This window comes from Erpetoichthys calabaricus, chromosome 11 (genome assembly GCF_900747795.2).
Source record: "Erpetoichthys calabaricus chromosome 11, fErpCal1.3, whole genome shotgun sequence".
Taxonomy (NCBI): domain Eukaryota; kingdom Metazoa; phylum Chordata; class Cladistia; order Polypteriformes; family Polypteridae; genus Erpetoichthys; species Erpetoichthys calabaricus.
The window spans coordinates 43,517,729-43,530,662 of record NC_041404.2 but is presented as its reverse complement, the minus strand read 5'-3'; positions in this window follow the sequence as shown (position 1 = coordinate 43,530,662).

The window sequence follows — 12,934 nt, the reverse complement described above, 5'->3', positions numbered from 1 at the left end:
TTGTGACACAATTTTTCATAGATTCAGTCAGTGGTGGAGGCGATAATCTGTAGGAATGTCACATAGTCAAGTCTTATTCTGAAGTGGACACCACTCCAAAGAGTAGGAGTACATCTGTTTTCATGCTACTCTGGTATTTACACTGCTCAAAAACAGAGCGAGAGTCTGCCCACTGTAATGTTGAAATTTAATGTACACAATAAAAAGAAAAATTGTCCGTAATTTAACGGTAAAATGACTGGCTGCTAAGATGACAATCATTTCACTGTCAAAAAAGAGTCAGGAGCATAGAGCAGTGAACATTAACACAGTCAACAATTATAATTCTATTAAATTGCTCTGTTTCATTTTCTTTTTAAGTTACGTCTTGCGATTATGTAGAATCAAATCAACTCAAGCTAAATAGTTCAATGATGTCATTTTCAACATTCAAATTACCTGCGGTACACAATTCATTTACCTGTATGAGATTAACAATGACATATAACTATACTAAAATACAAAAAATGCAAAAAGACAGTCACTTTGTCACTGTTATTGTGACCCGCCTCAGAATTAAGTGGGCATAGAAAGTGGAATGGTGTGGTCAGGTCACTCATGTTATTCACTGGAGAAGGAAATGCTGCTTTTCTGATATTGGGTATACTACGGTTTCCCCGGTGTTTTAAAGATAATGAGCTTCCATAACCACAATAAATAAATAAATAAATAAATAAATAAATAAAGTTCAGAACACACTGAAAATTATTTTGCTCACCATCATTCAATTTTTATTTCTCACACATACTCACACTGTACTGTACATATGGGAGTTGTAAGGACAAATTTGCATCTTTGCCATAAAGGTGGGTTTCCTCTAATAATAATAATAATGATAATAATAATTCTTTACATTTATATAGCGCTTTTCTTGCTACTCAAAGTGCTTTTCATAGTGAATGTGGAGCCACTTCAACCACCACTAAGGTGTAGCACCCACCTGGATGATGCGACGGCAGCCATTTTGTCCCAGTACCCTCATCACACATTAGCTGTTACCTGGAGAAGGGGTGAGAGAACAGTTAGCCAATCAGAGACAGGGGATTAGTAGGAGTATAGAATGACCAGGTCATAGTGGACAATTTATGCAGGACTTCAGGATACATCCTACTCTTTATGAAGGATGCTCAGAGATGTTTAATGACAACAGAGAGTAAGGACCTCGGTTTTAACATCTCATCTGAAGGACGGCTGAACTTTTACAGCACAGTGTCCCCGTCACTGCACTGGGGCGTTGAGATCCACATTCAGACCACAGGGTAGACGCGTCCTGCTGGCCACACCAACATCTCTTCTAGAAGATGATGCTTATTCCAGCAGCTGGAGGTAGAAACCAGTATTGAACTGGTCACTAGTCCATCACACAGCCCATTGACATTTTGGTCTGGCTGAGTAGCCTATTATGCACATCTTTGGGTTGTGGGAAGGAACATCAGTCAAACACTGGGACTGTTGATGTAAGATATATGGAGTGGTACTGGTTACCAGTACATCTCCCTGGTTAAAATGAATGTTTTGAAGTTTGTGGTATCTGATCACAGCCGTCCAATTCAGTGGGTAGCGCTGCTGCCTCGCAGTTGGGTGATCTGGGGACCTCGGTACGCTTCCCGGGTCCTCCTTGCGTGGAGTTTGCATGTTCCCCCCGTGTCTGCGTGGGTTTCCTCTGGGCGCTCCGGTTTCCTCCCACAGTCCAAAGACATGCAGGTTAGGTGGGATTGGCGATTCTAAATTGGCTCTAGTGTGTGCTTGATGTGTGTGGATGTGTTTGTGTGTGTCCTGCGGTGGGTTGGCACCCTGCCCGGGATTGGTTCCTGCCTTGTGCCCTGTGTTGGCTGGGATTGGCTCCAGCAGACCCCCGTGACCCTGTGCTCGGATTCAGCGGGTTGGAAAATGGATGGATGGATATTAGCTGAATTCAGTATTTAGCTATTTTACACCTTTGATCTTCTGAGTCAGCCCGTCAGACAAGCGCCATTACGTCGCCTTTATATGTCAAATCTGTGCCAGTTGATTCGGCGCCGGCTTAGCTCAGTGGTTACTTCACTCAACTGCGCATGAGTTGGGGTTCTCGAATCTCGGTCTCCAACCACGGGCGCTGCCCGGCGTTTTAATCTTTTAGAAAAATCAACATTCACAATAAAACCTGACGTGCACATATACTTAAAATGATCCATTCCCACAGTAAGTTTAAAGAGTAGTGTGCGCGGAGCCAGTTGTACAGTGAAGTTGGCGGTGTAGCAGGCGTTGAAAACGAAGCAGTAACTGAATAGCCGTCTATAAATTCAACTGAAAGACACTGAACGTGCGAGACTGTCGGTTACACGTATTAGGAAGTATTTGTTGTTGTCTTCGGTTTTTGTTATTTTTAATTGACGTCATTTTAAAAGAACTTTTCTTCTGTGTATCACGTATCTCTCCAGCAGGGGTCGCAAAAGCGTGATTACCGTCAATACTCTTTATGGTTAAATTAGTTTAGTCAGCCAGCCAGTCATTTTCCAACCCGCTATGTCCTAACACAGGGCCACGGGGGTCTGCTGGAGCCAATCCCAGCCAACACATTAGTTACAGTGAATTCAGAAAGAGTTCAGACTCCTTCATTTTGGCCCACTTTTGTTGTACTGTAGACATTAATTTAACTGGATAAATTTGCTATTTTACAAAATAATATAAACATGTTTTCAGAATTCTTTGCACATTTATTAAAAATCAAAAACTAAATTATCTCTCATTTAAATAAGTAATCAAACCCTTTGCCTTGTCACTCCAAATTGTGCACAGGTGCTTCCTGTTTTCTTGAATTCTCCTTGATTTTGTGTCTTGAACTTGACTGGAGTCCACTTGTAGCAAATGTTGATCGGACATCGGTTAGAAAGGCAGACACTTGTGTATATAAAGGTCGACAATTCACACTCCACGTCAGAGCAAAAACCAAGCCATGAAGTCCAAGGACCCCTCTGTACACCTCTGTGATCATATTGTAATAATATTTCATTACATCCATATAGTTATTACTTAACTACTCAAAGCACTTTACATAGACACAGGAGAGTCACTTAACCACCACCAATGTGCAGCACCCACTTGGCTGATGTGATGGCAGCCATCTTTGAGCCTGTATGCTAACCACACATTAGCTATTAGGTGGTGAAGGGGTGAGAGAGAAAATTAGCCAATTAAAAATGATTAGGGGCCATGATTAGAAATTTAGATAGAACATTGGAGTACACCCTACTCTCTTCAAAAGATGCTGAGGGATCTTTTGGACCACACAGAGTTAGGACTTTGGTTCTACGTCTCATCCAAATGATAACAGCATTTTTTTCAGCACAGTGTTCCTATCACTGCACTGGGGCATTAGGATCCACACAGAGACTACAGGGTAAGCGCCCCCTGCTGGTCTCATCAACATCTCTACCGGCTTCAACCTGAGCAAACATAAAAGTAAGGGTATAAAAACCATTTACAAAGTTTTGAGTGTTTCTAGGAGCACAATGTCCTCAATAACTGTGAAATGGAGAAGTTTGAAACTACTAGGACTTTTCCTAATGTGTCTGGCTAAATTGAGTAACCAGGCAAGAAGGACCTTTGTCAGAGAAATCACCAAGAATATATGGTCACTGTAACAGAGTTTCAAAAGTCCTCTGCTGATGCAGGAGAACCTGTCACGAGGACAATCATTTAAGAAGAGACTTCATTAATCAGGTGTTTATGGTAGAGTGACTAACTCCTGCTTGGAGTTTTACAAATGGCACTTAAAGGACTCTGACAGCATGATGATTACTTTGGCCTGATCAGACAAAATTAAATTATTTGGGCCAAATCGCTAGCACTGTGTCTGATAAAGACAATGAAATGCTTATCATCTACCTAATACCATCACTACAGTGAAGCATAGTGGTGACAGCATCATGTTATTGAGGTGCTTCTCAGCAGCAGGGATAGGTAGACTGGTCAGAATTGAGGAAAGGATGGATGCTACAAATACAGAGATGTCCTGGAAGGAAACCTGCTCCAGTATGCACACAACATCAGACTGATGTGACAATTCACCATTCAGCATGACAATCACTTGAAGCATATGGCCAAGACTACTCTGGAGTGGTTTGGGACAGGTCTTTGAGTACCCTTATATGACACAGCCAAAGTTCAGGCCAAAACCTCATGGAACATCTGTGGAGAGACCTGAAAATTACAATTTACAGATGTTTTGCATCCAACCTAATGGAGTTTGAGAGCATCTTGCAGAAACAAAGAGACAAACTGCTAAAATCCATGTGTGCAAAGCTTGTAGAGACTTACCCAAGAAAATGTCAAGCTGGGGCTTCTACAAAATACTGAATTAAGGTTCTGAATACTTACATGAATGATAGATTTCAGTTTTTGATTTTTAATAAATTTTGCAGATCATTCTGAAGACATGTACTCACATTGTCATTATGGGATACTGGATGTAGACCAATGGGAAAAAATGGCAAAATTTACGTTCATAATATGCCCTAAAAATGGTATAAAAATGAGTTTATTTCTGGTCTAGAGGGCCAAAGAAATATTGGAGGGGGACCCCCAAAAGCTTAATATCTTGCATATCAGGGAATCAATACAAGTAAAACGGCATATCATATGTAGGGTTTCCTCGTACTGGTAAGTCAGGAGGCACCAGATAAAAAAAAAAAGAAACTAATAAAAGTGACTCTAAAGGAATTCTAAATGCAATTAATAATAATTAAAAAAAGACTAAAAATGGCATAAAGTGTAATTAAAAATTAAGGCATATTTAATCTTGGATGCTTTCCAGGGTGCAGATTATGGGTTGTGAATATGCATGGATATTAACGTAGATAGAAACCAAAACGGCTGGGAAAGATTACAGTTTCATAGTAATGAGAATAATTGTGATCTAAGAATAATTAACATCATGAGGCCTTTTGAATTCTGATATATTGTTAGTCCTCAGTATATTGAGCACTTCACTCTTATATTATTATTATTATTATATTCACTCTTATATTATTATTATACAGCTGGAAAGGAATCTGTCAGTAAAGACAGTTACTTCTTCATTAACGTTTCTTTGAAAATCCATAAACAGGGTATTATCTTCACGATTATTCTATCCATATGAACCACACAGTAATTGGGTATTTTGCTTACTATATCTGCGTGCACTTATAAGGTGGGCGACTTTCATGTTCTCCCGGTGTTTCATTTGGATATCCACAGGTTACCTTATCGTCCTCCCGCAGTTTGAGGCCGCGTCCGCGTGTTTGACTGTTTTGCCACTTCGCGCAGGTTTCATTCATTTTTGTTTTTGTTTATCCTCCTTACAAATCGGTGCTGAATATAGCCAACTAATACGATAAGCGAGAGAATAACATATTAAAACCACATGCAGAATAAATATGTCCATTATTGGAAAGTGCAAAGGAAATGCCTCCATATACAGTACTTTATAACAAACACTTCCTTCTCTGTAAGGTAGGTCACGCCTACTGCATTGTGACATCACCTTTAAAAGCAAAATTCTTCTCAGCGTTTCCTGCGTCGGTTTAGCTCTGTGGTTACTTCACTGAGAATTAACTTCAACTCGCGATCCTTGGATCAAGGGTTCCCACCACGGGCGCTGTCCGACGTTTTGTCTTTTCAATGAGATTTGGGTGGTTATTGTTTTTAATTGTAAAAATACACTTTTTGCAAATGTATCTCATTCTAGGAACTTTCTTTTTAATTACTAAGTTAAACAAATGAGCCGAACGAAACAATAAATATGTGCGGAGTATGGGTGTACACGTAAAGAAATCGAGGTCTGCTGCTGAAAAGACTACTGATAAACGGTAGGTGTCACTAAAGATTCACATGAAAAATTTTCAAGCCGATTTAACACACAGTACGTTTATAACAACAACAACAACAACAACAATAATAATAATAATAATAATAATAATAATACGTCTGCCTTCCAGTAAGGAGACCAGTGTTTGTGTCCCAATTCCTCCCTGTGTGGAGCTTGTATGTTCTCCCTGTTGTTGGGGGTACTCCAGAGACTTGTGGAGTATCTATCTATCTATCTATCTATCTATCTATCTATCTATCTATCTATCTACAGGTTAGGTGAATTGCCGAATTGTGTAAATTGTGTGTGTGTTCTCCCTGTGATGACCTAGCACCCTGTAGAGCTTAAGATTGCCTCAAATTGCTGTTTTTCTGATTGGTGAGAAAGAAGATGTTATGCTAGCAATACAAGATAAAATTATAAACACAAGAAACAATACAATCGTTTTATGTTTTCTATTTGTAATTCATTTTGACCATGTTGCAGAAATCTGTTTTCGCTTTGACATTAAAGAGTCTTCTTCCGTTGATCAGTTGCACAAAAGCCAAATTAAATCCACCCGATTCAATGTTTTATAACAATAAAATTTGAAAGCTTCAAAGGAGATGAATACCTTTTATATACTGTATATACATTTATTTGAGTGGCAGCCAAGCAAATGGAACTGAAAAGGTAGTCCCTCAATGTATACTCTACCTGGTAATTTTACTGAATTCTTAGCCTTGTTATGGATGATCCATCCATTCATCCATCGTCTAAACCTGCTGTTATCCATAGCAGGGCTGTGGGACAACTGAAGCTTATTTTAGCAACTAAAGGACGCAGACAGGAACAATCCCTGTACAGGGTGCCAGACCAGCGCAGGGGTGAGCACACACACAAATGTACACATGTCAGGGGTTAATTTAGCATTGCCAATCCACCTAACCTGCATTTCTTCAGACAGTGGGAGGAAACCGGAGTACCCAGAGGAATCTCACATGGGCATGAGGAGAACATGCAGAATGCCCAGAGGGAGCACCTGGCACATGAATCCTGATCTCTTCATGGAAAAGCAGCAGTACTACCACTGTGCCACCATACCATCTGGTTATGGATTACTTATCCTCAGTTCTAGCTCTATCTTTCCAAATCTGCTCCAGAATATTTAGGACCTCTTAAAAACATCTAACATATGGAATTTTTTTAATCCATATTCAAGACTTTTCTTTCCTCTGGTGAATAATAATTACACATCAATTGACACTTTCTTTCTTAATAATTATATACTCTCATCCATCCATCTAGCCATGTGATTTTAAGGCTATTGTGCTCTTGTACTCTAATTCTCCTCTTTTAAACCTGTATATAGAGTTTTATCTGCATTTACTTGAAATTCTGCATTTATTCTGATGTGCCACCAGAGTGTTTGGTTTCTTACTGGGTAGCAAAAGTGTGTGTAACAGTTTTCTAGTGCAAAGTATAAGGAAAAAAACAAAAAAACAGAACCAAGTAAATAAGGGTGGACATTATAATGAATACAGGATTTTATTAATATGCATGCTGATTAAAATAGATAAGCTAATATTATTGTTTGTGTATATTAAGCAGATTTCTTTATCCATGGTGACTTATTAGATTGGCATATATTGCAGTTTTATATATATATATATATATATATAGTTTATACATTGCAGTCTTTGAAGGACCACTGGGAAGAAAACTTTCAACATATCACAGTAAAGTGTGCAGAAAGTGTAGGAGTCTGAATACTTTCTGAATTCACTGTATAGTGCCCATCCGTGTTCCTTCTATTAGCGTGGCATGCTTGACCAACTTATGGTATCTCTTTGTCCCTCCTTTTAAGTAAGATTCTTGTTTCACCTTAATGGAAGGAGTTGGTCCAGGGTGTCCACTGGTGGATCTATCTATCTATCTATCTATCTATCTATCTATCTATCTATCTATCTATCTATCTATCTATCTATCTATCTATCTATCTATCTATCTATCTATCTATCTATCTATCTATCTATCTATCTATCTATCTATCTATCTATCTATCTATCTATCTATCTATCTATCTATCTATCTATCTATCTATCTATCTAGAGTGAATAAAATACACCAACATAAATACTCACATACAAATTTGAAAAGCTAAGGCACAAAGAAAGCTAAGGCTTTCAGGTGATATTTAAAAGTGACCAAAGTTCACTAGAAGCCAGTTCTTTGTGTGTGGCTTCTTTACTTTATTTCCAGGTTGTTTCAACAGGCCCATCAGCCCTGATGAGATCTCTGCATATCTTTGCTCACAAATGTGTAAGTGCAGCCTGCCTTTGGGCTTGAAGGCCAAAAACCTTTTAAAATTATTATTTCTTGGCTCATGACTTTATCAAAGTACATCATATAACACTTGGTTCCTGTTTTATTCCAGTTGCAGCCCAGTGATTTGCTCATTGCTTACACAGTGGGATTAGAACCCACAATCTCAAAATTTACAGTTCAAGGACTTAACTACCTCACTACACTGCCTGGACTGATTTTTTTGTAAATCATTTTGAAGGGTGTGTGAACTTGTACAGCTGACTGACTTGGAGTAGGTGTCATCATTATCCTAAAAAAAATGTTGATTACTGAGGTACAGTGCCATTTAACACTATGCCCACTAAGCGAAATTGAGAAATTCATGAATATTCATTTGCATTTCTACTTTCAGTGTTGTGTATTTAATGTTGATGTTGAGATATCTTTTACTGCCCTTTGGTCCTTCTGCTGCATGACAATATGTGGATCTTAATCCAGTTTAGGGTTGCATATCTGTAAAGTATGTCATGGAAGCATATTGTCCAATACTGATCAAGGTACTAGGAATAATGAAGTTTTGTCAGATGGAGGGGGATATCTTAAAATGGACACCGTAGGTAGAGCCCATTCACACACCTGCGCTGAGACCATTTTAGAGTTATCAGTTAATCAAACCTACATGTCTTTCTGATTAAATTCAAAGTATTCACAGGAAAATGACTCACTGCTTGTAAAACTGCTTGGAACAAAAACCTGTAACCACAACTAAACTAGGGAATCACTGCTGTACGAGAAAGATAGATAGATAGATAGATAGATAGATAGATAGATAGATAGATAGATAGATAGATAGATAGATAGATAGATAGATAGATAGATAGATAGATAGATCTGAAAGGCACTATATAATAGATAGATATTTTAGCATAGTCGGAGGGGATAGATAGATAGATAGATAGATAGATAGATAGATAGATAGATAGATAGATAGATAGATAGATAGATAGATAGATAGATCTGAAAGGCACTATATAATGATAGATAGATAGATAGATAGATAGATAGATAGATAGATAGATAGATAAAAGACACTATATAATAGATAAATAGATAAATAGGAAAGGCACTATATAATAGATAGATAGATAGATAGATAGATAGATAGATAGATAGATAGATAGATAGATAGATAGATAGATAGATAGATCTGAAAGGCACTATATAATAGATAGATATTTTAGCGTAGTCAGAGGGAATACATAGATAGATAGATAGATAGATAGATAGATAGATAGATAGATAGATAGATAGATAGATAGATAGATAGATCTGAAAGGCACTATATAATAGAAAGATATTTTAGCATAGTCGGAGGGAATACATAGATAGATAGATAGATAGATAGATAGATAGATAGATAGATAGATAGATAGATAGATAGATAGATAGATAGATAGATAGATCTGAAAGGCACTATATAATAGATAGATATTTTAGCATAGTCGGAGGGGATAGATAGATAGATAGATAGATAGATAGATAGATAGATAGTTAGATAGATAGATAGATAGATAGATAGATAGATAGATAGATAGATCTGAAAGGCACTATATAATGATAGATAGATAGATAGATCTGAAAGGCACTATATAATGATAGATAGATAGATAGATAGATAGATAGATAGATAGATAGATAGATAAAAGACACTATATAATAGATAAATAGATAGATAGGAAAGGCACTATATAATAGATAGATATTTTAGCGTAGTCAGAGGGAATACATAGATAGATAGATAGATAGATAGATAGATAGATAGATAGATAGATAGATAGATAGATAGATAGATAGATAGATAGATAGATCTTGAGGAGTTGAATTTTAGAATCTAATCTCAATGTGCTACAGGACAAGCTGCCTAACCAGTTTAAATGCCATTTTTACAGATACATAACTCTTATATGGTGTACAGCTACACATAATTTAAGTAGCACAAAGGGCTGCATTCATGACTGGGACTACACTCTTAAAAATTCTGGTTCTAAAATGGTGCTTTACTAGATTATGATGCTCATCATAGAACTATTGCTTCATAAAGAACCATTTCATTCTGGGGTAAGGTTCTTTAGGATTTAAAAAGATTCTATGGACCAAATGGAAATGTTGAATTATTAAAGGCTACCTAGCAGGGTAATAAGAGAAAACAGCTGAATGTAGCCTGTTTTATTGTATGCGGCAAGAGTTATTTTTAAGTCAGGGATCCACTGATATTTCAGAAATCTGCTCACTTCTTTTTGTGGTTATTTGTGGAATCTGTTACAGAGCTAAATAAATAAAGGTTCTTTCTGGAACTTTCATGTGAAAGGTTCTTTTTAGGAGCCAATAATGGTTCTCCTATGGCAGGGGTGAGCAATGTCCGTCCTGGAGCGTCACAGTGGCTACAGGTTTTCATTCTAACCCAATTGCTTTATTATAAACAAATCTTTTCCAATCTCAGACCTTATTTAATTTTATGGCCTGTTAGTCTGAAATGTAAGGTTCTTATATCGTAGATTTTTTTCTTTCCAAGGATATCATCAAAATGATTTGAAGCCTGTCACATTGTCTATTAAGTGTTTTAATAAATCAGACAGTGCATGATGAACACACAGAGATGTAAATCGAAACAAGCTAGATGGTGAACGGCTGACTGCTTTGTCATTTACATCTTATTGCTAATAAGGAGCCATTAAAACAGTGAATGCAGCTTTTTAAGATTGAAATGAGCAATTAAGAGTGGGGAACCTTAGCAAATAAGACCACTAAAATGAAGCAACAAAATGTCACTTAAGCAATAAGAGCTTCATCAGGAGTAATTGACTTCTCATTAAGAAACTGAGTTGGAACAAAAACGTGCAGCCACTGTGGCTCTCCAGGACCGACATTGCCCACCCCTGCCCTATGACGTCACTGTGAAGAAACACTTTGGCATCTTTATTTATAAGAGTGTATAATTCTTGTTGACATAATATACCGAGGCTTCCTATTAAAACCGGCAGTATATAACGATAATGCTAACCAAAGAATTTAAATTACTCGTAGCGCAACACATGGAAACAGCGTTTCAATCGCATTCTTTTTCTAAGGCATTAAAAATAGGAGTCGCTTTCAAGAATTCTTGAAGAACTAACTCTGAATGTCCAGTAGATGGCGACTACACACCATCATTGACGGGTACTAGAAATTTAAAATTCTCCAGCTCTTCCCGTTACATAATGGAATTCAAGTCGTTTCCCACGGTCCACTGGCAGGTGAAAAAAAAACGCATTTCAGTTCTTCTTTTACTTTAATCGCACAAAACATTTGAATTGCTCATTTTTTTTTTATTTCGTTTGCTCAGTTTGGTATACCTGTGCATGTATCTGTACTCATATTAACTTTCTGAACGAGAATTTAAGGAAGATTAAAGAGGAGCAGTATATATTAATTCAGTCTGTTACAGCAGAGTTGGGAACTGTTCATTATTCTAAGAACAATGCACTGGAAAATAAGCTTAAAGCTGCCCCGACAATTCAGTTCTGTGCTATGAGGAGTGGAATGCCACATTCCATTTACCACTGTACAACTAGGATTATTTAAAAAAAAAAAACATTTGTATTTAGCTGTTCGAGCATGGCTCATCCCGGATAGCTTCACTGTAATCTCCCTCTCTATTAATTAAAAAGAACGGGAGCCCAATGAAAACCGTGTTTTACAAAAATGTAATCATTTCTGTAAAAGCTTAACCATCTGCTGGAGGTTAAGGCTCTGAGCAGATTGTGTTTTGTAGCTATCTGAACAGTTTAACATAAAAAAAAACACTTATTATCATCACTAGGAAGCAAAATGCCAAAAAAAAAAAAAAATGAAGAGAGAGAGAGAAACAAGGCTGTTTTCTACGAACATTTCAATAGTCTATTATGTATGGAAGCTCCACAAATTAAACTACGCGTCAAAGTCTCTCTGATTAAAATGATTGAGCGTGTAGTCTTTCAGGACGTGAGGGGGCTAGCGCACTAGAGGTATAATTTCAGGTGATTTCAGTCGTTGCTTGTTAGCTGCTTGTAATCAAGGCTATAGGCATCGAGAGAAGACAAGTATCGCTTCAAGCCTTCAATACAAGCAAATGTGAGATGCAATTTAAGTCCAGTAGCTCTGTCACATGCACAATGGCTTTTTTGCACAGACAGCAATTAAAGTTAAAGTGCAGCGCAATCGAAACGTGCGAGGCTCCCATCCACTTTCTAAACCCGCTGCTCAAGTATATGGTGATAAACAGCTCCGGACGTGATGCCTCCCACCTTAGGTCAATTTACATCCTGAAAAGGAAACTCGACAGGTCTTTACTCTGTAAATGAAAAAAAATAGGCCTCGGAAAAAGGCCATGCCATTACGAGGATAACAAGCAAGCGGCACACAGAAGTGAGCCCAGCCAGGAGTCAAGCCTTGGTTCTGTGAAGCGGCATAACAATATCCAGTGAACCATTATAATGGTGTATTTGTCCTTCTCTGATGCAGACTCCTCTCAGTCTTAGCAACTAGCTTTTTTAAACCCTTTCATGGTGTTCGACTTTACAGTAGTACCCAGTGGGAAGACTTCTGGATTAGCCGCCACTTTAATATGAATGTACCGAAATCAGGGACCAAAGGGTTTACGCTTTTTACTGCGCCACCGCGCCGTCCAAACCAAGCAAAATAAATAATGCTAGTCGTTGTGTTGGAATTACCTTGGGTTTCTACCTAAACAGGGACGGAGAA